Source organism: Macrotis lagotis, chromosome 3 (genome assembly GCF_037893015.1).
Source record: "Macrotis lagotis isolate mMagLag1 chromosome 3, bilby.v1.9.chrom.fasta, whole genome shotgun sequence".
NCBI classification, from domain to species: Eukaryota; Metazoa; Chordata; class Mammalia; order Peramelemorphia; family Peramelidae; genus Macrotis; species Macrotis lagotis.
The window spans coordinates 295,276,012-295,301,492 of NC_133660.1; the positions used below are offsets into that span (position 1 = coordinate 295,276,012).

The 25,481-nt window shown below is 37.7% G+C and overlaps 2 pseudogenes; both read left to right on the forward strand.

The window, feature by feature from the left end:
- The first annotated feature begins 595 nt into the window (after positions 1 to 595).
- LOC141516768 (olfactory receptor 5AK2-like) lies at positions 596 to 1,482 on the forward strand (annotated as a pseudogene).
- A 14,920-nt stretch (positions 1,483 to 16,402) lies between these two features.
- Positions 16,403 to 22,617, forward strand: LOC141516771 (putative olfactory receptor 5AK3; annotated as a pseudogene).
- The last annotated feature ends 2,864 nt before the right edge of the window (positions 22,618 to 25,481 follow it).

Genomic DNA, 25,481 nt, shown 5'->3' on the forward strand with positions numbered 1-25,481 from the left:
AGGTTAGCCAGACTTTGTGTGTGGACTGGAATTTCAGAAGTATTGGAGTCTGCCAAGAGAGGGGACACAGAGGCAGGAATAATAGGAAGGGTTGAAGTGATCACCATTGAAGGACTTGGTTTCCCCAGACTGACTACAATTGAGGGAAATTAGAACCTTGCTTGCCTTGCTTCCTTATCCACTTAGGAAGTGATGTGCTAAGATACGTCTTCCTTCATTCATTACTCCCCAAATTATTTTGAGATTTGGTGAATTTTACCATTCTCCATTTTCTTTTCTTTCTGAAATGAGATAGTATTTGTAAAGTCCTTAGCACAATGTCTGGATCATAGATGACACTATACAAATGCTTATTACCTTCCTAATTCCTTCTTTTTTCATTCCCTTATTTATCTTTGTTTCACGAAAAGGTTCATTGAGGAATGAGGATGGCTAAATAACAGAAATAAATTTTATATAAAAATGAAATATAAAAAATTTAAAATAAATTATCATAGTAGGAAATTAAGATGTATTTTCACCCCCGGTTGTGGGTGCCTATAATTTTAACTTTGACCATTTTTGTCTCTCTTTATCTACAGATCACATGATAGCCATGTCCCAAGGAAATGATACCATAGTAACTGAATTCATTTTGTTGGGATTTTTGGTTCAGCAAGAGGTGCAATATGCCCTTTTCCTTGGGTTTCTCACAATCTATGTCATATCTCTAATAGGCAATGTTGGCATGATCCTACTCAGCAATATTGATTCATGTATTTTTTCCTGCAACATTTGTCCTTTGTTGACCTGTGTTATACCTCAGCTATCACTCCCAAGATGCTACTTAACTTCCTGGTTTCCCACAAATCTATCTCCTTCTCAGGTTGTGTGTTGCAATTAGAGGTTTATGGAATTTTTGCCAGTACTGAATGTTACCTCCTTGCCACCATGGACATAGATCATTATGTGGCCATCTGTAAACCTCTGCATTATCCAATGATCATGTCCCGAAGAGCCTCCATCCAGTTGGTGACTGTATCCTATTTCGTGGGTTCTGTGACTGCATCCATTCAAATTGGCTTTCTCTTTTCCCTATCCTTCTGTAACTCCAACATAATCAATCACTTTTTCTGTGATGCTCCCTCACTCCTTGCTCTTTCCTGTTCCAGTATTGAGATGAATGTTATGATGCTAATCATCATTTCAGGCTTCAACCTGTCAACCACTGTGATGAATGTATTCTTCTCCTACATGTGCCCTCTGCCACAGGGCGACACAAGTCCTTCTCCACTTGTGCCTCCCACTTGACAGCTGTCACCATTTTATATGGGACTCTTTTTTACATGTATTTGCATCCTTCTTCCAGTGAGTCACAAGAAAATGATAAAGTAGCTTCTGTTTTATGGCATCATCATCCCTATGCTGAAGCCCCTAATCTACAGCTTAAGAAACAAGGAGGTCAAAGAGGCAGCAAAAATTCTGGGGAAGAGTTGTTCATGATTCGAGTCTTCTAATCCAATGATTCAATTCAGAAAAGTATCTAGGCAGAGACCAAGATGCCATATCTCAGCTCTGGGGGAATGTATCAAATTAGGGACAAAAGTTGGAAAGGTCTATGAGTTAACTTTTCAATAGCCTATGAAAGTAACCAAAGATTTTTCAAAATTATTAACGTAATTTTAATAATTAGTATTATTATTGATGGATATAATGATCATAGTTCTGGCTTTTTTTTAAAAAAATCTATCTCTGCTTTCACATTTTAACCAAAGTGGGAGATTCAACATGCAATGTTGGTTAGTGTAGAAAACTCCCAGAGGAGAAATTGCCTCCATTGTCCTCCACTGGTACAAAAGGTGACATGTCTGATACTAATGGTACAGCAGAGAGCTTCTGGGGAACATTTATGGGTTTAGTGCGGCCCTTGACTGCACAACTGGAATGTGTCAAAGATGAGACTCAAATGCAGATTATGCACACCGTGCACTATGGCCTAAAACCTCTCACATGAACTATTTAGATCTGCAGAATAACCCTATGAGATAGGTGCTACATTGTCATTTTCTCTTTGTATAAAGAAACTAAAGATAAAATAGCAACTAAGAGGAGAGTTTTCCCATGATTTCATAGAATATTAAATCTAGCAGGTACCTTACTGATGATCTCCTTAGTTTACAGAGATAGAACTTAGTTCCAAAGAGTGGAAGTGACTTATCTAAAGCTCTGAAACTACATGTGGTAATTGAGAGACTGACTTTCAAGATCTGTGCAAAATGGAAAGCTGCATGGTGTCAGACTACTAGCAGAATGCCCATTCATGGCTTGTAGGGGGCTCCCAATGACATAAATTGTGAGGGTAAAATGAGTAATTGAAATGCCACCATCATTTGCTACTCATTTTAAAGTAAGTGAAGAGATGTAGAACCTTGATATATTAAACAAGTGATATGTTTTGATTGTTCACTAGGTATAAAAAAATTAAATATATCCTTAATCAAAGACATTTCATTAGGGACAATGGGAAGTCTGGGAAGTCCCTTCTGAGTGACTTGATCACTCCCTATGGAGCTTGTCCAAATGATATAGCTTCTTCAGAGCTGAGGAGAAAGCTTTTGAGATTCTGATAATGGAAATGAAAACATATAGTTGTGAAGAACTGACAAAGAAAAGGCATCTGGTGAAAGGGTAAAGAGAAGATAGGACTGAACTGTGGTAGAAAAGGGAGGACTTGAGAAAGACTATCAAGTCTATAGGCATCTTGGAGCAGAAGACTTGGTCTTTCTTCTCTAGAGACACCCATCTCCTCAAGAATGGAGGAAAGCTCCAAGTAAGTTCTGATCTTTCCTCAGTTTCCCCTTCCAAGGCTTTTCTATTATGAGATACTCTATTAAATTTTGCTGGTTACTTTTCCAAACATCTTCAGCAACATGAATTTTACCATCCTTACAGAGGATAAAGATAAATGTCAAACCTCTGCCTAAATTTTAAGACTTCCTAAAGAGGGTCTTAAAGTCATTAGGTTGGGTATTCATCATTTTTTATTTAATATAAAATCTTCAAATCAAAAGAGAAGGAATTCTTATGGATTTGATACTGTTAATTATTAATCCAAACTAATCATTACAATATTATTTAAGTTTCATGATATCCTTTGCTTAAACATGGCCCTTTCAGGTCAATGTCCTTCAGCCTGGTTCAGTTTCTGACTGATAGGAAAACCAGGGATTTCCAGGGGATGAGAATGAGTAAGACGTTTCTACAAATAGATCGTTATTGGTGGGAACTCTGTGGTGTGTTTGTTTAAGAAATGTTTGTTAAATATCATAGAGGATTCTAAGTTGGAAGGGACATCAGAAGCCATCTATTCTGAAATCCTTTTTTGGACACATGAGGAAACTGAGGTATAAAGATTAAGTGATTTGTCTGGTTTTATACAAGCAGTAAGGGGCAAAGCCTGTATGCAAACCCAAGTCTTCAGGCTTAGAAATGTTCAGGGGCCTCCTAATGATGCAAAGGACCTTTAATATTAAGCAAATAAATTCCAATGCCCCCCTTTATCTATACTTCATAATGGGCAACTGATGGAAGTTACATCTAATTGATAAAAAGACCTTTTTCCAAGTTCACCAGTCCTATTGAATAATTTCTAGCTTAGAAAAAAAAACTTGTGCCCTTAATGATAATGCATTTATTCATTCAATAATATACACCAGGGGTAAGTGAACTCTCAGGAAACAGAACTTCTGCCTTATCCTGGGAGCTCTGCTTTTCTTTTGGCTAACAAGAAATTCATTTATGACTTTTTAGTGAAGTTGGTGCCCAAAATATACAAGGGTTGGTTAGGGAGTCTCTTCAAGCAAGTCACTGACTGTCGTCCCATCATTAGACTTAATGACCAGCTCATTTTCACTCCCCCTTCCATCAGAAAATAGGTCTATATGGAGAAGACCTTGAGGATAGGCCCTGGATCTAGGTACTTAGAGTGAGAATTTCCAACAATTTTCCCCATGATGAAGGGAGAGACATATTAGGCCACCAATTTCTAGCATCTGTAACTTGGGGAAAATCCATGAGACTATATTTATTCTATATATACTTATATAAGTCCTTATTTCTTTCATCATATTGGAAATGTTTGAGATGTCTTTTTCCTCTATATTTTTACCCCTTGGAAGCACTTAATAAATATTTATTAGTTAATTAATTATGGGACATGGCTAAGCACTTACTGAATGCTTGTGGATTAATACATGAAACTATAGGATCAGGAGGGAGCTGACAGGAACCTGAACATAGTGGGGCACTATCTAGCAGCCAGATGTACCTAGTTTCTCCTCTCTCCATCCTCTCTAGGTACCTGCTTTCCTCAATCTTGACCTGGGACTGAGCAGCTTCAATAGACCTGAGAGTCACCTTCCTAAGCTTGGGAACCAGGGTTCAGAAGGTAGCAGGCAGAGGATTTGTACCTGAATCTTCCTTCAACTGCTAATTGTATGAATTTGGGCAAGTTACCCCTTCTGGGTCTCAGTTTCTGAATTTTGCATACTGTAGTAGATATCCCCTAATAACCCTTCTAGATCCAATCTTCTGATAAGCAGAATAATATCTCTGAACAGTATGGTATGCCATTCATTATATTCACATCCCAGGGCTTGGCAAAAGAAAGGTACTTGATAAAAACTTTTTGACCTGAGACTTTATGGTTCACAAAGTGTTTTGCATACAGTACTGTATTGTCCCCGTTTTAGAAATGAGACAATAGAGACACAAAGATGGTGGATAGAACGCTGAACTTCAACTCTGGAAGGTCTGGGTTCAAGTCCCACCTCAAACACTAGCTATGTGATGCTGAGCAAGTCATGTAAACTCACTGTGCATCATTTTTCTTATTTCTGAAGTTTGGAGGCTGAGCCCAGTGGATTGTAAAGCCCAGCTTTGAATATACCATTGGTAGGCAGTTATAAATGGGATTTGAACCCCTGAATTATGTTGCTTATAGTTTATTCCTTTTCCCTAAATTTATATGGCTACATGTCTTCTCCCTTGATCTAACATAAGGTCCTCCAGACAGGCACCATTACATTTTATGAGGTTCTGATACAAGTCATTGCATGGGTCAATGAAAACCATTGACTGCCTCGAAGATCTCCCTCCCCACTCAGAGCCAGGATATCTTGAATTTAGGATTCTGGTTGTCTCATAGACCTGCCTCCCCTCAAGGGATTTTAAGTGTCCAAGTTTGGATCATTCACAGAGAGGGCCTAGACTCTGAGTACCAAAGTAAGAGAATGAGGAAAGGATAGATTACAGAACTGTGTTAAAGACAAACTCTCCACACAGCCCCATGTTGCTGAGAGGCATTCGTTCAGATGAACATATAGAGAACATGGTAGCAAAGAAGCTGTCCAATGAATTGGCACATTTGGCTGAGATATCAAATCCATAGTGGGATTAGTCAAATGTGGTGAATTTATCAGTAGAAGCCATTATCCAATGCAATTGTAATGTTCAACAAAGAGCTTTTATGGACAATTCCTGAGGCAGAAAGATGATATCAAAATTGACAAACTGGCATTGTGACATCCCAGTCAAATGGATTTTCCTCCCTCATAAGCCTCCTTGGCAGAAGTAAATATGCTCCCACTGCTCCCACAGATGTTAAATGTTTTGGTGGGAGAATGTGAAGCAGGTTAATTGTGGTTTTGCTGAGTTGATCATCCCTGCATTTGCTTAATATATGAGCCCATGGGATGTCATTATTACTCTTTCCCCCTTTTTGCTAAATGTATAATTATGTTTAAGATCTAAATGTGTCATCATTGAGTATGGCTGGTTTTAAATAAATAGAAGAATGTCTCTGAGGAGCAAGAAAACATGTCAGGGGTAAGTGAGTTTTAAACATTTCTATAACAAGTCATTGGAAATTCCCTTATTTCCTACAAACCCACTTTGGATCAAATTAGAGAACAGAAAGGAGTGGGTGAGGTCTAGTTTAGTACCCTCTGGTAGTTAAGACAATTTACATTTGAAAAGGTGCTTACAGCCCACTCACAAAACAAAAGACTCACTTTCTAATTCCCTCAGAAGTCTCTCTAGGTATACATTTTCTTGAAGTTCGGTTAGATCTGTTGGAATTCCTCTCCACCACCTCCTTCCCTGTCAAAACCTCTGCCTCTTCTTTGCCTTTCTTCAGCCACATCCTGCATTGGAGGCCTTACCATTCCTTGGTTGATCCAAGTGATGTGACATTTCCAGTTAAACTCCTAAAGGATAGTGGTATTTAAGTGAGGAGGAAATGCCCATCAGTGGGAGGTCTGACCTGGAGGTAGGGCTTCCCCACCCAGCCTGGCTCAAGGTAACAACCTTTGGAACTAACATAAACGTACCTTTAAGCTGATTTGGCTCTTCCTTAAGGCCAAAACATCATTACTTTTGGAGAATTTTCCGGATAGTTTCTTTTCTTTTTTTAGCCCCCCCCCCCCCCCCCCAAGGAAATAGGGTTAAGTGGCTTGCCCAAGGCTACCACAGCTAGGCAATCATTAAGTGTCTGAAATCAGATTTGAACTCAGGTACTCCTGATTCCAGGGCCTGTGCTCTATCCACTGCGCCACCTAGTCGCCCCTAGTTTCTTCTTTTGAAAGGAAAAGTAAATTCCCCTCCACAGACTGAGTAGATACTTAGAGAGTAGCTGAGTTTAATCTTGTGGTAGCAATTCTTTTCACAGACTACAGTGGGTGAAAGTGAATCCAGAAGCCTCATGTTAGAGCTGTGACATGCCATGGTGTAGATGCTCTCTCTATATACACTAACTTCAAAACTGGACAGATTCCTCCAAATGTAGCACAGGTGCCATCAGACCCCCATGGAACTTTGAGATATCATGACACTGTGTGTGTGTGTGTGTGTGTGTGTGTGTGTGTGTATGTGATGTGTGTGATGTCATTTTGGAGTCCCACCCAGTATATTTCTCATAGACAAAATCAGATTGACACAGACTTCAGTAAAGAACATTTGATGAAAACATAATAGCTAGGTAAATTAAGGACAGTGAATTGAGCAGTAGCTTTCTACACTGGATAATCTGTAGGAAGTGGGAGTATCAGCTTCTAATCAATTTCCTAATCTCAACAGAAGAAATGGCACATCTCACCAAAGGCTATTTGTACCAAATTTAGATCGTTAGGTCCAGCACACCAAATCTCCAGGGATTGGATTTCCTATTCTGGAAGAAGTCATTAGCAAGAAGAGCATCTTAAAATAATGGGATTTAGAAAGTCATCTGCTGGGTTTGAGCAATGTTAGTATGAATTAGCTCAAGTATGATTTCTACCTTTGCATTCCAGTGAACTTTTACCTTCCTTTGAAAGTTGCCTTTCATTGATCTGGGTGGCACCTCTACTTGCACCACAACAAGAATTTAATCAATATAGGGTACTGTAGAGGAAACTCTCTCCACTAGTTTCTGCTGATACAGATTCCTTTACAGATGATCTTGTTACAAAGGGATTTGGGAGTGAACAGTTTCAGTGATTTGCCATCACATGACCAAAATGTGTTGCAAAGAGGATCGAACTCAGGTCTTGGTGATTCTAAGGCTAGTTCTCTAGATACTGACTCCAAGGCTAACCCTCTGATGGGATCCTAGCTGAAACACTTGACCCAATTTCCTTACTTTTTCATAGGACCTCATTAGAATCCAAAGGTACGCCTTGATATAACACCACCACCTGGCCACATCATCCAGTTTACACATACAACAGAGGCCAGCCTATAATAATAAACCACAGCCCCAATTCCCTGACTCCCCACGATTTCCATTAGACTATAATAGCTAGTATACCTGAACTAACTCTTGATTAGGTCAATAAGGGAACAGTACCATAGCGATGTGGACCTGGAACCCTGGATCATAAACCACAGGAGAGATATCCCCTAGAACAACTCATGCATATTACCCTTCTTTGCTATCCTCTGAATGAACTTATGATCATTATCATATATCAGTACCACCCGAAGAGGGCTTTTCTGTATGCATTCTGGTAACCACCTGCTCAGTTCCATCAAAGCTACTTGCTCTCTGCACAATAACAAATTCCTTCTTGCACGACAAAACTAGTATATCCTATTAGAAATACAGGCGTTCTTGTTCCATAATTTCACCCAGGACAGCACCCTTCCTCCCTTTGGAAGTAGAGTCCACTGGGAAGTATGACACCTCCTTCCCCCCTCCAACCCCCCAAATAAATGCCTTTTGCTTGTCTTGGAGATAGTTTATAAGTCATAATTCTCTCTTTTAAACATTTTTTTCATAAGTCATAATTCTTTTAAAAATTTTTTTTCAATTGATGTTTTGTTTTATTTTTCCAATTACACTTTATGAAAGGTTTTGAACAACAATTATCCACATGAATATGCACATTTTTAAGTTACATAATTTCCTTCCATGCTCTGTTCCCACCCCTCTCCCCTCAGTGGTGAACAGTCAAGTGAATATTGTATATACACATGTTTAACATAAACATGTTTTAACATGTTTACAGATTAGTCATTTTCAGCATGAGGAATTAGGATTAAGGGAAACGAAAGGAAACCATGAGAGAGGAAAGATACATAAGAGAAATTTTTTAAAAAGTGAATGCAGTGTTCATTCAGATTCTGATTGGCTATGATCTTTTCATCAGGAATGCTTGAAGGTTCTCTATTTCATTGAATATCAATTTTCTTTTCTTTTCTTGGTAAGGCAATAGGGTTAAGTGATTTGCCCTAGGTCGCACAGCTAGATAATTATTATGGTTTTTTTTTTAGATTTTGCAAGGCAATAGGGTTAAGTGGCTTGCCCAAGGCCACACAGCTAGGTAATTATTAAGTGTCTGAGGTCGGATTTGAACCCAGGTACTCCTGACTCCAAGGCCAGTGCTCTATCCACTGCACCACCTAGCCGCCTCCCACAGTGGATTTGAACTTCCAACCCCAAGACCAGTGCTCCATCCATCCAGCTGCCCCTGTTCATTCAGATTTTGTAGGGTTTTTTGGTTTTGATTTGTTATGTTTTTCTTCCTCTGGATGTAGATAACACTGTCCATAACATTTCTCTTCAGGTTGACCTTGCTCTCTGAAATATTTGAGAGGAACTGCTTCCATCTAAGTTGATCATCTCACAATATTGTTTTTAATGTGTACATTGTTCTCTTGGTTCTGCTCCATTCACTGAGCATCAGATCCTGTAATTCATTCCATGCTTCTCTAGAGTTCGACCATTTATGGTTTCTTATAGCACAATAATATTTCATAGTATTCATGTACCATAACTTATTTAGCCATTCCCAATTGATGGGCATTCCCTCAATTTCCAATTCTTTGCCCCTACAAAAAGAGCTGCTATATTTTGAAATGTGGGACTTTTCCCATTTTAAAAAATTTCTTCTGGATATATACTTAGAATTGGAATTTGCTGGGTCAAAGGGTATGAACAGTTTTATTGTTCTTTGGGCATAGTTTCATATTACTCTCCAGAAAGGTTGGATCAGTACACAATTCCACCAGCAATGAATCAATGTCCCAATCCACCTATAACCTCTCCAACATTTATAATTTTGCCTCTTTATCTTAGCCAATTTGAGAGGTATGATACCTTAGATTTATTTTAATTTGCATTTCTCTAATCATAATGATTTGGAACATTTTTTCATATCTTTATATATCCAATATATAATCAATTGAGAAATGACTCGTAACCTTACAAATTTAATGCAGTTCTCTATATATTTTAGAAGTGAGACTTTTATCACAACTCCTAATTGTGAAGATTGTTTCCTAGATTTCTGCTTTCCTTCTAATTTTGGAAGCATTAAAAAGACAAGATTGAAATAAGTTTTCAATTGTAGACATTGTGGAGGATCTTCAGTTAAGGTCTATTTCTTCAGGGGGAAAAGAAGTAAAGTCCAGCTGGACAGGGGAGTGGGAAAGTCAGCAGGAGATTTTCAGTCCAGGTCCTGGCAGCTAGACAACAGCACAGGTTGGAACCTGCAGCTAGATAGCAAGCCAGTAGGGAGTGTCCCAATCTCAAAGTCTGAACCCTGGCACCACCAGGGCAAAGACAGAACTAAATTGAGAGAAATTACTGCATAAGCAGAGCCTGGACATAAAGGAGGAAACAAACCTCTGCATAGGGCTGCATAAGCAATATTTTGGCCAGTGATAAACCAGAGATGAGATCCCAGCCCAGCATAAAAAAGCTTGGCTCCATACTCCCTATGTCCCAAGAGAGGAACTCAAACAATCAAGATGAGCCAAAAAACTAATAAAGAGTTAACCACAGAAAGTTTCTATGCCTAGAGATGATAAAAATGCCACCTCATAAGAAGAAAGAAGAGAAATATTTCCTTCATGGCAAGTCCCAAAGGAGTTTATAAAATGGACTCAAATCCAAAACTTCATAGAAGAGCTTAAAAAAGAATTTTAAAATGAAAGAAAAGAGCAAGAAAAAAATGGAAAAAAGAAATGTGATCATGCAGGAAAATTATGAAAAATTCACTAAAGAAATCAGCTCCTTTAAAAGTAAAAATAACTAACTGGAAAAAGAACATCATTCTTCAAAAAAGGAAATTGAATAATTGAAAAAGGAACGAAACTCATCTAAAACTCAAATCAACCAATTGAAAAAGGAATGTAAGTCAGCAAAAAGTAAAATTAACCAATTGGAAAAGAAAACACTAAAGCTAACTGAAAAAATAAAACTCTAAAATTTAAAGTTGGCCAAATAGAAACCAATGAATTTATGAGACATCAAGATTTTATCAAAATAAAAAGGCAGAAAAAAATTGAAGAAAACATAAAACTACCTTTTAGAAAACGCAAATGACCTGGAAAATACACCCAAGAGAGATAATTTATGAATTATTGGTCTACCAGAAAGCCTAGCTCAAAAAAGGACAGGGACAATATATTTCAGGATATTATCAGGGAAAATCTGCTAGATCAAGAATACAAAATAGCAATTGAAAGAATGAACAAAGCTTCTCCAGAAAGATACTCCAGGATAAAAAAAATCTAAGGACTGGAATAGCCAAATTTCAGAATTCTCAAATAAAGGAGAAAGTACTAGACATAATCAAAAAGAAGCAATTTAAATACAAAGGAAACAATCAGACTTACAGCAGTCTTATCAATTTCAACATTGAAGGATCAGAGGACTGGGAATAAGATATTTTGGAGAACAAAGAACTTTACCCTGCAAAGTTGAGCCTATTCTGTCAAGGGAAAGCATGGATATTCAATGAAATAGAGGACTTCCAAAATTTTCTCATAAAAAGACCAGAACTGAACCAAGAATTCAATCTTTAAATACAAGACTCAAGAGATGCATAAAATGATAAATGGAAAAAGGAAAAGAAAACAAAACATGCTAGTTGAGAGCATTAAATTGTATATAACTCTACAAGGGAAGCTAACGCTTGCAGCTCTTAAGAATTTTATTTCTCCTAGGATAGTTAAAATTTTGAATGTACTTGAAAAGATTGTACTTCGAGGATGTGGATATGCTTGGTTCTTATTCTTCTATTGAGAAAGACCAAAATGACATCAATACATATGAGGGAAATTATGGTACATCTGACTATTTTTAATCAGATAAATATGATCTCAGAATACTCCACCACAGGTCATGCACAAATAATCCAGGTGAAAAGCTGAAGTGTTTAAACTTATGTGTCTCATTCTAATGTTCCTCAATGAGACCTTCAGGGTGTCTCGGTATCGCTTCTTCAGACTCCCTAAACCCCTACTAAATTGAGCTGCTTCCATCCTGCCTTCCCTATAGAGCATAGCCCCCTCACTGATGAGGGCATACCATGCTGGGTGATCCTGTGCCAGTGTCTCCCATCCTGTACAATCGATTCTAAGTCCAATAACACCTTCAGGGTGTCTCACTATTGCTTCTTCTGATTCCCTTGTGAGCACTTGCCCTGTGTGAGTTCTCCATAAAATAGTTGTTTTGGCAAGCATGCATCTGGCATTTTAACAATATATCCAGCCCTTCTTAGCTGCCTCTCTGTAGTAATGTTGGAATGCTGGACTGTTTAGCTCAAGAAAAGGACCTCATTGTCTGGTATCTTCTCCTGCCATATGATCTTCAGAATCTTCCTAAGTCAATTTAAATGAAAGCAATTCAGTTTCTAATGCCTCACTTTCTTTCAGAGCCTTCTAAATACTGAGCTAGCTCTGGCAATGTGTGTGTCAACCTCATTGTCAGTGTGCACCTCCCTGGGAAGGGCACTGCCAAGGAAATTGAATTTGATTACAGTACTCAAAACTTCTCCATTTGCTATGATCCACATATGGTTGGTGAGGTACGGTCTGTGTTTCCTTGGTTTTAATTGTTAGACCAAAATGAGCACAAGCAACAGAGAATTGATGCATACGTTGTTTCATCTCAGCTTCAGCGGCTTCACTGAGAGTACAAGCATCTGCAAACAGAAGATTAAGCACCATCATTCCCTTCACTTTGATCTTGGCTTGTAGCCTTTTGAAGTTGAAAATTTTGCCATTAGTGTGGTAATTGACCTTGAGATCCTTATTGAAGCCATTTGATAAGTTGACTGAAAACATCATGCTAAAAAATATGGGATGGAGTACACATCCTTGCTTCACTACATTGGTGACTGGTAAATCTCTAGAGCATGGTCCACTACCCAGAACCCAAGCATGCATGCCATCATGAAATTGACATACAATACTTATGAACTTCTGGGGGCAACCAAATTTTGGCATAATTTTCCACAAACCCTTGTGACTGATAGTATCAAAGACCTTAGTCACATCTACAAATTATAGACCTCTGTTCTGTTCTTGGCATTTTTCCTGGAGTTGTTGGGTAGCAAACATTATATTGACTGTTTCTTTACCCTTTCTGAACCTGCAATGGCTCTCCGGGAGTTGGCCAGCTTCCAGGTTAAGGATCATTGTATTAAGAAGGGCTGTGGCAAGAATCTTACCAACAATTGACTAAAAGAGAAATTACCCTTGTGATTGCCACAGGGCAATCTATTCCCTTTACCTTTATAAAGATGGATGATGGAGGCATCCTTGAATTCTTGGGGGATAATCCCTTTCATGCCATATAACCTGGAAAATTTGTCAGTTTTTCAATGAGCAATGGACTCCCCGCCCCAACCTTGTAGATCTTGGCTGGAATAGAATCAGCACTAAGTACTTTGTCACTTGAAAGGGGCCTAATGGCATTCAAAGCCTCTTCTCCAGTTGGAACTTCAGTTTGGGACTAATTGACTTCAACTTGAGGGAAATGATCAATGGCTTTTGCATTTATTGATGATGGTCTGTTAAGGACACTATGGAAGTGTTCATCCCAACTCTCTAGGATCAAATCCCTATCATTACCAATGAGGATCCATCAGCACTGAGTAGTTGAGATATACCATAAGTCTTTGGCTAATTAATAGCCTTCAGGGCATCATAAAAGCATTTTGGTTTGTTACTGTCTGTATAAAATTGAATTTCACCTGCCTTCTTACTGAGCCAAGAGTTCTGTATCTCTCTAAGCTTTGCTTGGACCTTACTTTTGATAGAATTAAATTCTGCCTTCTTAGAACTGGATGAACTATCCTGCTGGTAAACCTTGTGGAATGCTCATTTTTCATTTAGCAGCTTCTATATATTTCCCCATCATTTTCATCAAACTAGTTTTGGTGTTTGTGAGTGCTCTGGCCCAGATGAGTAAATGCAGTGCTGTAAATCAGATCTCTGAAAGCTGCTCACTCCTTTCCTGCTCCACTGTTGCCAACTGTGTGTTCTCTCAGTTTTCCCTCCAAGGTAACAAATTGTTCCCCCTCAGAGAAATACCTTAATCTCATGACATTCACCACTTTTCCAGGTTTGTTAGACATTATTCCTCTTCACACTCTGTGATTCAGCCAAATCAGTCTCTTTTTTCTCATATATGACTCTGCCTCCTAAATTCATATCTTTGCATAGACTTACCTCCATGCCTGGAATGTCCTTCCTCCTTATTTCTGCCTCATAGAAACCCTCTCTTCCTTCAAGATTCAGACAATGAAGGCTTTCCTGATTCTCCTCAACTATCAGTGTTCTCTATCCCCAAAATGCTTTGTCATTAAATGATATGCATTTTTAATATTTTCTTATACATACACATATACATTATGTTTATGTGTGTACAAAAACATACATGTGGGGTGGCTAGGTGGCATAGTGGATAAAGCACTGGCCTTGGAGTCAGGAGTACCTGGGTTCAAATCCGGTCTTGGACACTTTATAATTACCTAGCTGTGTGGCCTTGGGCAAGCTACTTAACCCTGTTTGCCTTCCAAAAAAACTAAAAAAAAACATACATGTTATATCTACATGTGCATATATGTACATTAATGTTTGCAAGCTCCTGCGGTTTTCCCTTTTAGAATGCAAATTCATTGCCAGTAGGAATTGTTTCATTTGTTGTAGGTGTATTACCAGCAAGTACATAGTTGGCCTGATAAATTCTGATTGATTGATTGATTGGGTTTGTGTATAAAATAGTAGGCAATGAACATTGAATTCAAACAATGAACAAGTTCTCCAGTTTAGAGATTTCAGTTGTAGAATTAGTCAAACTTAAAAAGGGACTCACTCATGGGAAAGAAAAGGAGAAAGCTTCTTTCTTTTTCTCCTCCTTTACCCCACTCACTCCCCTGCCAAATGCGATCCTAAACACAGAGAGATTTCTTGTATAGAATGTAACATATACAGTCAACTGGAATGTTTACCAGAGGCAAGACTGTTTCAGAGAGCGCACCCATGATGGAAGAGGAAAATGGCAGCTATGACCAGCATTAACCAAAAGAGGAAGCAGAGGGCTACAGCCCAGTGGAAATTCAGGAGGATTCTAGGAGAAAAAATAAACAAATACATTTTCAGTAGCCAGTAGTTTAGAGTGACTCTTTTGCTACAAATGTTTTCTGCAGAATGGGATAGAGTGCTATAGGATAAGGCATATGACATGACATTTAGGATAAAATATATTTATGAAATCACACAATATGAAATGATAATGGGATATTATCATATTGTATGATATACCTGGTGGATAATAAGTGCTTAGTAAAAAAAGCTTGTTGGTAGATTGAATGATTGGTACACATTAAAAACCCTTGAGAGTCAAACAAAAAAATTAAAATAATTCTGCTAATAATTAGACATTAAATGTTGGACTATAAAAATATCATTAAAAGAGTAATACTACCATCATTAATTTAGAGATTTAATGCTGCACCAAGCAAACTACCAAGACGTTATCATATGGGGGAGTATGGTAGGTCATGATAAAATTCATTTGAAGGAATAGAAGCTCAAAAATCTCATGGGAAATAATGGGAAGAAAATAAGTTACAGAGATTTAGTAGTACTAGTTCCCATATTATTTGATGAAACAAATATTTCTGATTGGTTAAAAAAAGATAATCAATGGAATAATTTAAGTAATAGGTGTTGTATTGCCACAGTTCTGGGTCAAATACTTATTCTCTCACAGTTTAATGATTGCAATGGCTTAATAGTGACTTTGACTGTCTCAAGACTTTGCCCACTCCAATTCATCTTCCAATTTATCATTAAAGTAATTTTCTTAAATATATATTTTTTAAAATGAATGTCACCCTCCCACTCTCAATGCTCCCAACGCCTATACTCCACAAACTCTAGGAGCTCCCTACTACCCGGGATCAAAGAGAAAATCTATTTGGCCTTCAAAGTTGTTCATAATCTTGTTTCCTCCTTTCTTTCCAGCTTCTTCTTTCCATACTAGTGACACTAGCTTCCACCTTATTCCACCAATAAGATGCACCTTCTTTCATCCTCAGGTACTTTTTCTGGCAGTCTCCCAGTTCTCTACTCTCACTTTAATTTTCTTCTGTCTTCTTTGAAGTCCCAACTAAAATTTCTCCTCATCTTTCTCAACTCCTCAATTCCTATGCCTTCCTTTGATTGTTTATTTCCTATTTATCCTGTATATAAGTTATTTTGTTTATACTTGTTTGCTGTCTCTCCCAATAGAGTGTAAGGTTCTTGAGTGTGAGGAATGTCTTTTACCTTCTTTTGTATCCCTAGCACTTAACACAGTTCCTGTCTGGTAGAAGTTACTTAATAAATACTTATCACTTATTTTTCTGAAATAAGAATTCCTTAATTCAAATCTTGCCCAGGTCACTTATTAGCTGTGGGACCCTGGGCAAGTCACATAATTGCTGTCTGTCTCAAATTTCTTTCAATTGTAAAATAAGGTAACAACTACCTCAGAGGGTTGTTGTGTGAATCCAATGAGATAATATTTGTAAAAGAATTAGCTGAGGGCTTGGTATATTGCAGGTACTATTTAAGTGCTTATAACCTTCTCTTATCCCTCTCTCCATGTAGATTTATAAACTATTGAATATGGTAGAAGTCGATTTCAGATTACATCCTGCTGTGAGAAGGTAAATCAGAAAAAAATAGTTGAAAAATTGGACAGGGGTCAGGGAGGAATTAAATCGAAGCTATAATCTTACATCATATGCCAAAACATGCTCCAAATACAAGCATAACCCAAACATTAATGCTAATAAAATAATAATAATAATAATAAAAGTATTAGAGTTGAAAGCTAGGAAATATCTTACAAGTGTATTGGTAATGGATTCTTATCTAAACAAGAGAGAGTTTAAAAAAGAATGATTAAATAGTCCATTTTGATGACATCAAACTGAAAAGATTGTGAGGAAGCAACGTCAATATACATGGAATTAGAAGGAAAACACCTAGGTAGATATCCAATATATTAAAGAAAATGATTCGGAAGGATAAGAACAAAAATTATTTTCCAAGCAGAATTGTGTTCAAAAGTTATGGCAAAAGAAACCTTCTTATGAAGAAACGCAAGCTATCAATCTATTTAAAAGTCTAAATGACTGATTTTGAGAGAGTAAACTAAAGCAAGTCTGAGGTTTCAACTCACACCAAAGGTGACAACAGAATTCTGAAGTCAATCATTCACAGTTGGTGAAACTCTGAATTAGTCCAACCTTCTGGAAAGGTGGTATAAATAGAAATTCATTAAATTATACCTAACCATCACCTGAGAAATACAAATAAGTACATTCCATTAAAAAGTCAAACAGAGGGAAAGATCTATATAACCAGAATGTTACAACAGCACGTTTTGTTTCATCAAAAAACTGGAAACTAAGTGGGATACCTGATTCATGTGAAGGAAAGACTGAATAAACTGTGACATGTGAATGCTATAGGAAATAATCACATCACCTTGAGATAATGCATATTAAGGATTCAGAGAAATGAGTTCATATACAACCAGCTTACTTGTACTTTTTAATTTTGAAATGTCTGGGTTTCTTAAGTGTCTACATTCACAAAAGCAGATGCTTTTTCAAAAGGATAAAGAAAGGATGAGACTTTTAAAAACATACTGAATTCTACACCTTCGCTCTAACAATTTCTATCTCATTTCATAGGACACCACAGGCACTTATTGAATAGTTATGATTCATGGCTGATTATTATTTATATGATGATAATGGGTGAGGCACTACATCTCAGTTAATCCAACCATAAAGTGAAAATGACATTACTGGTCCTGCCTCATAAGGTTAGTATGAGGACTATGTTTAGTAAGCCTAAAAACACCATAAACATGTGATTTGCAATTAGGATTATTACACCTGCAAAATTCTTAAATAATTTGAAAACAGTAATAAGACTCCTCTGGGAAGCTCAGCTCCAAGTCTTCAGAAAAGTAACTGATGACTGTTTCACTTGAGTTTTCTTCATCCTCTGGGGCCAAAGATGCCCAGGAGAACAAGTCCCAGTGCCATCAGGTTGGTTTATGGGTGCCCACATTTGTAGCATCTGAGGAGATACCAGCTTAGGGTGCCAGTCAGCCTGGACCTGGTGGAATCAGGGATGCCAGACTGAGATGCTGAAGTGAAGATATTTTCCCATTATTTCCAATGAACTGGGGATGTTCAATACATTGTACAGGAAGAAGAGCCTTGAAGATGGATCAGTGTCAGAGAGACAGAAGTGCTGGTTTTGAGAAAGAGCAGAATCTTTTCACCTCCAGCAAAGGTACAATGAAAAAAGAGTAGGAGGTGTGTGTGAGTAAGACTTCCAACTGACCTTCTGGGGAATGGGTATATCACCTTGGGGAATTAAAGCTCTTAAAATATAGAACTATAGGGTATCTTATAGGACTTCTAGTCCTTAGGGGTCCATTTGGTTGAAAATTTGGGATGTGGATTCATTGTTATAAACAGCATAATAGAGTGTTCCCCTTTAAGCAGTGACAGTCATGACATGAGTTTTCTAGTAAAACTCTCTATCAATAAACTTCATTGTGTGAGTTCCCAGCAAAAGAGTCAATCAATGAAAACCATAATGATGATGATGATGATGATGGAGTCCCTTATTATTTTTATAATCTAATCTAATAATATAGTATGTTATTATAATATAAACTAGGATAAATGTAAACCAAAAGAAAGCATATTGATCAGAGCTTCGACATGCGATAGCCTTGCATGTCTGGGACTCAAGACAAAACAAAACTGATATGGCAGCCTGGTGTCTAGGACCCGAGGCCAGCACTAATTTGAGAAAACCCCCAAATCTCATCTAATCTGACTAGCATACTTTGTAGCTCCTCCTTTCTCTTTTTTCTCTAATTATGAGACTTTTGGAGTAGTGGCATCCATGATTGTCATCTAGCTGCTGCTCTATGTGACCCTATGTGAATATCCTTCCTGAATTATTAAATTACTTATTTATTCAATCTGGAATACCTGGCTCATTTCTTCAATATATAAATGTTAAGCTGAATTCTTTATGTGCTGAAACCTTGAGTATTTCACTGTGGGGGCCTTCCATAGTCCATCCTCATCATTTTGCAGGAAAGAAACTGAGGCAGCTAGTTGGTTCAGAACATAGAGTTCTAGAAATGGACTCGAGAATTGAGTTTAAATTGGACATCACACCCTTCTTGGCAGTGTAACCTTAGACAAATCAGACTCAGTTTCCTCATTTATGAAAGGGGGATGAAATAATAGCATCTTCCCCCCAAGACTGTTGTGAACATAACGTGAAGAAGCACTTTCCAAACCACATGGTAGAAGAGGATAAGAAATCTCAGTATAAGAAATTATTTATTGTATAAACTAGAAAGAAGGAACAAGGAGCCACTGGACACCATCGAGTGGCACTGTGGGACCTGGGCTTCAGATAGCTTGTTTTGGCATCTGGTTATGGGACAGAATGAATAAGCTAGCTGCTGGAAGAATTTATAAAGCACCAGGTTCTTTGCTAGCACTTTACACATCTTAGATCATTTTTTATATTGACATAAAACACTATAAATTATAGGTATTATAATTAATGATTGAAAATATGAATATTCATTAAGAAACATTAGGGGCTAGTGAAAAGAACTCTCAGGGTCCTTTCAGTTTTAAATCCTATGGATTTAGCTTGATGCTAGGTGTCAGGGATTCAAAGATAAAATAAAAATTAAAACCCTATTTTTAAAGGAATTTGCATTCTGCCATTGTTTAGCTGAGACCCAACTATACCAGTCACTTAGACAATAAATATTTATTAAGGACTGACTGTCTAAGCACAGATTAGTGATGAATAGTAGTGAATAAGGTAAAGTAAATCAGAGATAGATGGAGATAAAGTAGACTAGGAAAAAGTGAGGAGGTAGACTTTCACTTTCAGCTTGGAATCTTAGGGTCAGGTTCACAAACAAGATGTCTGAGCTGTGGATGATGGACACTTAAGAATTCTGAAGGATAACATGAGAAAGCATTTCAATTCAGGTAGAGAGGCTTGTGCATTGACATGGAGGAGGGAGATGGGAGGCTCAGTGTTGTGTCATATGTGTTCCAGGCTAAGAGCTATGAAGGGTTAACACAGAAATAGTTATGTGCTTTAACCAGCAAGATGTACTTCAGAGCTTAGATAAGGGAGTAGCTGTATGTCTGAGCTAACGAGGTGTATTCCCAGGCTCAGATAGCACATTCTGAGATAATTACCTTCTTCACTCTGTTTATCAAATCACTGTTTGGTCCTCAAAACAATCTTTACTCTGTTTATCAAAACACTGGTTCTCAAAACAATCACCTAAGACATACACAAGGTATGCATGTGAAAAAAAATGCTTGCTAAAATGCTTATGTAATTGGTTACGTAAATGTAGAGTATAAAAGTATGTATCCTGTGATCAATAAAGGAACCAGCTTATGCATCATATTGATGTCTGCCTGAGTTCCCTCCGCCGGACTCAACAGCTCAGTTTGGGGAACAAACAACTCAATTGGGTCAGTATGTAGAGTGAATTAAGGGGATTCATGTGAAATAAGCATGGAAGAGTAATTAGGAGTCATAGTATTCAACTGCAGGCTAAGAAATTATTATTGTATATACTAGAAAGAAGCAAGAAGAAGCCACAGGATGTGATTGAGTGGTTAAGTGGCACCATGGGACCTGGGTATTAAGCAGTTTGTTTTGGCAACTGGTTAGGAGACAGATTAAAGGAGCCAGTTGCTCGAAGCTGTGTCAGTGACTATGTCAACCATTCAAACTGTAAAATCACTAGAATGACCGGAGTGTGGCAGCAATAGGATGGCAGTTATTAGACTATGGGTATAGTAATTGAAGGTTGGTTAGTCTGAAGCTACAGCAGTAATTGTGGAGAAGCAATGACCAGCAGCCTAACAGTGGCAGTCTGGTCATAGGTACAACCATTGGGACCAAGACTTGGCCACAGATGAGGAAAGAGCAGGTCCAAAGACATCCATGAGGTTTGAAGCTCAGAGGCTGCAATCTTCCGAATGACTTGTGAGAGAATTATTTCTCAATGACCTCAAACCAGTCTACCTCAAGGTGTCAGTGAACTCAAGCAAAGCCCCAGAATCATGAACTCCTTGGACTCTTCCTCTTGGTCTGAGTTTCCTAATCTGAAAGATAAAGTTTGCCTAGGTCCCTCCTGAAGACATTCTTGCTCTCTGACCTAGCACTGATGCTTTTAAGGTTTTTTTTTTTGCAAGGCAATGGGGTTAAGTGGCTTGCCCAAGGCCACACAGCTAGGTAATTAAGTGTCTGAGACCGGATTTGAACCCAGGTACTCCTGACTCCAGGACCGGTGCTTTATCCACTGCACCACCTAGCCGACCCTGGACTTCATGAATTTAACCACTCTCCATTTTTTCTTCCTTTCTGAAATGAGATATAGTATTTGTGTAGTCCTTAGCACAATGTCTGGATCATAGCTGAGACTATATAAATACTATTCTCATTCTCCATCCTTCTCTCCTTACTTGTTTATCTTTGTTACGAGAAAAGGCTCATCAGGTAGGAGCAAGGATGGATATATTCATAAGTGAAATTCATATGAAAATGTTATTTCAAATTGTTATTTTGATTTATTTAAATATTTAAACTGTAGATGGGGTTCAGCATAGGGATGATGATGATGCCATAAAACAACTTTATCATTTTCTTGGGACTCATTTGAAGATAAATACATGTATAAAAGAGTCCCATGTGATTATTTAAATTTTTTAAAAATAATTTACCATAGTAGGAAAGTAAAGATTATTTTCATTCCTAGTCATGGATGCTTATAATTTTATCTTTGTCTTTTTTGTTTCTTTTATCTGCAGATTACATGATAGCCATGACTCAAGGAAATGGTACCATAGTGACTGAATTCATTTTGTTGGGATTTTTGGTTCAGTAAGAGGTGCAGTATTCCCCTGTCCTTGGGTTTCTCATCATCTATGTCATATCTCTAGTAGGCAATGTTGGCATGATCCTACTCATCAATACTGATTCTCATCTTCAAACCCCCCATGCATTTTTTCCTGCAACATTTGTCATTTGTTGACCTGTGTTATACTTCTGCTATCACTCCCAAGATGCTACTGAACTTCCTGGTTTCCCACAAATCTATCTCCTTCTCTGGGTGTGTTACAATTAGAGATTTATGGAACTTTTGCTATCACAGAATGTTACCTCCTTGCTACCGTGGCCATAGATCAGTATGTGGTCATCTGTAAACCTCTGAGGTATCCAATGATCATGTCCTGAAGAGCCTGCATCCAGTTGGTAGCTGTACCCTATTTCATGGGTTCTGTGACTGCATCCATTCAAACTGGCTTTCTCTTTACCTTATCCTTCTGTAACTACAACATAATCCTTGCTCTTTCCTGTTCCAGTATTGAGATGAATGTTATGGTGCTAATTATCATTTCAGGCTTCAACCTGTCAACTACTGTGATGATTGTATTCTTCTCCTACATTTACATCCTGTCTGCCATTTTGAAGATGCCCTCTGCCACAGGGCGACACAAGGCCTTCTCCACTTGTGCCTCCCACTTGACAGTTGTCACCATTCTATATGGGACTCATTTTTACATGTACTTACATCCTTCTTCCAGTGAGTCACAGGAAAATGATAAACTAGCCTCTGCATTTTATGGCATCATCATCATCCCTATGCTGAACCCCCTAATCTACAGCTTAAGAAACAAGGAGGTCAAAGAGGCAGCAAAAATTCTGGGGAAGAGTTGCTCATGATTCAAGCCTTCTCATTCAGTGGTTCAATTCAGAAAAGTATCTAGGCAAAGACCATGATGCCTTCTTTCTTTAACAGATAAGCAACATCTCAGTTTTAGGGAATCTGAAAAATTAGGGGCAAAAGTTGGAAATATCTATGTACAGGTATTCTTCCAAAAACCCATAAAATAACCAAAGAATTTTCAAAATTCTTAATATAATTTTAATAATTAATATCTGTATTGATACAATGGTGATAGTAGTGGTTCAGATTTTCTTTTATCTAGCAGTAAAATCCTTTCATCTTTTCTTTTTTAGATTTTGCAAGGCAAATAGGGTTAAGTGGCTTGTCCAAGGCCACACAGCTAGGTAATTATTAAGTGTCTGAGGCCAGATTTGAACTCAGGTACTCCTGAACCCAGGGCTGGTACTCTATCCACTGTGCCACCTAGCTGTCCCCCTTTCATCTTTTAATAGAGGTGGGTGATGCAAGACAAACTTGGTCAGTGTAGAAAATTCCCCCATTGGAGAAAATGCCTCCAGTGACCTCCCCAGGACAGGTCAACCCATGGCATGTCTGATATAAATAATATGGCAGAACGCTATTGGAGAACACTGAGGGACTTACAATGGTTATCAAATTGGAATATGTCAAAAGATGAGATTCAAATGCAGATCCTCACTATGCACTATGGCCTAAAATTCTCTCATGTGATCTATTGAGATCTTCAGACTAACCCTATTAGATAGGAAGCACAATATCATTTTTTCTTCTTTATAGATAAGGAAATTAAGGATAAAATATCAACCATGAATAAAGCTTTTCCATGATTTCATGTTAAATATTAAAGGGGGTTTACTGACGATCTCCTCATTTTGGAAAGTTAGAACTTAGTTCCAAAGAGAGGAAGTGACTGATTCAAGGCTATAAGACTACTTGTAGGAGAGAGTTTAGCTGTCAAGGTCTAGGGAAAATGGAAAGCTGCACGGTGTCAGACTACTGGCAGAATGACCATTCACAGTATGTAGAGATTGCATAAAGCACCCAGTGACAGAACTGTTGAGAGTTAAATGAGTAATTGAGTTGTTATTATCATCTGCCACTCAGTTTAAAGTAAGTGACATTAATTAATTAATCTGTTTAAAGTAACATTAATTAATTAATCAAATGATATATTTTGATTGTTCATTAATTATAAAAAGATTAATTAATCAAATTAATCAAAGACATTCCCATTAGGAACAATGGGAAGTACCTTCTGATTGGGTAAGAAATGCTTATTTTGTCTAAAAGTTAGTAGTTCCTTCAGAACTGGGGAGAGGATTGAGATTCTAATAATGGAAGTGAAGAAATATAGTCATCAAGAGCTGAGAAAGAAAGATGGCATCTAAACAAAGGAGAAAGAGAAGGTAGGACTGAACTAATATAGAAATGGGAGAACCTACAAAGGCATATCAGATCCAGAGACATCTTAGAGCAGAAGACTTGATCTGACTTCTCCAGGACATATTTCTCCTCAAGAAAAAAGGGAAGTTCCAAAAAAAGCTCTTTTCTGTTCTTAATTTCCTTTATCATTGTCTATTAAAAGACACTCCATTTTAACCTGTTGATTATTTTTCCAAGCGTTTTTTTCAGCAATGTGAATTTTGTCCATCTTCAAAGAGGGCAGGGATACAAAAAATGTCAAATCTTTGTCTTTTTAGGATTTTTCCTAAAGGGGGCTCAAAGTGATTAGGTTGGTATTCATCATTTTTCATTTAAAATAAAAAAAAAAAAAACCTGAGGCAACAGAGAAGGAATCCACACAGATTAGATACTGCTGCTAGGCTTCTAACAAGCTAACTATTGCAATGTTATATAAGTTACTTGACTTTCTTTGCTAAAACATGACCCATACTGGTTAATGTCCACAAGCCTGATTCAGTTGTCTGACTCTTGGAAATGTTGGAAATCACCAAAAAAATATGAATGAGCAAGAAGTTTCTGCACATAAACATTTATCAGTAGGAATGAAAACTCTGATGATGTGGTTGTTCAAGAAATGTCTTTTGAATGAACTTGATCTAGATTACTGAGAAGCAACCAGAGGTTATCATATTACCATGGAGAGGATGTGTTGGAAAAGACCTCCATGTTGGAGGAAACTGAGACTTCTGACTTTTCCTACGTTATACCGATAGAAAAGGGCACAGTGTCAAGATTCAAACCAGTTCTTCATTCTCATGAGGGATCTTCCTATGACCCTATATCACTGATGCTAGAGAATTTTACATTTAAGCAAACTGATTATAATGCCTCATTCATCTTCAGATCATGCTGAATGACGTAGAATCTTTGCTAAGTACATTGAAATGATATTTAACAATGCCATAGTAGAGATTGCATCTAAGTAAGAAAAAGGTCCTTCTTCAAACCTCTCTAGTTCTAGAGAATAACTTCTAGCTTAGAAACAAATTGTACTCTAATGACACTATTTTATTCACCAAAATGTATTGGAGGTAAATAGACTTTCATAAGCTCTTCTATCAAGAGTCTTGGACAAATAGAAAGAAACATATCTGCAACTGGTTAATGATTGTGCCCCAAATATCCCAGGCTGGGTTGTTTCTCTGTATACAATTCCTTCAAGAAAGAGTCACTGACTATGGTCTCAACGTAAGAGTTAGTGATTAGCTCATTCTTACTGCCCTTTTCCATCAGAAATCTTACGTGAGAAGGACCTTTAGGAGAGTCCTTGAAACTTGGAACTCAAACCCTTAGAATAAGAAATTCTAAACAATCTCTTCATTATGAAGGGCAAGAAAACTTAGGTCACCAACTCCTGGGGTCAGATACTCAGCAAAACCTCCTAGTATGCTTTATTTGTTCTATATTTATCTATATC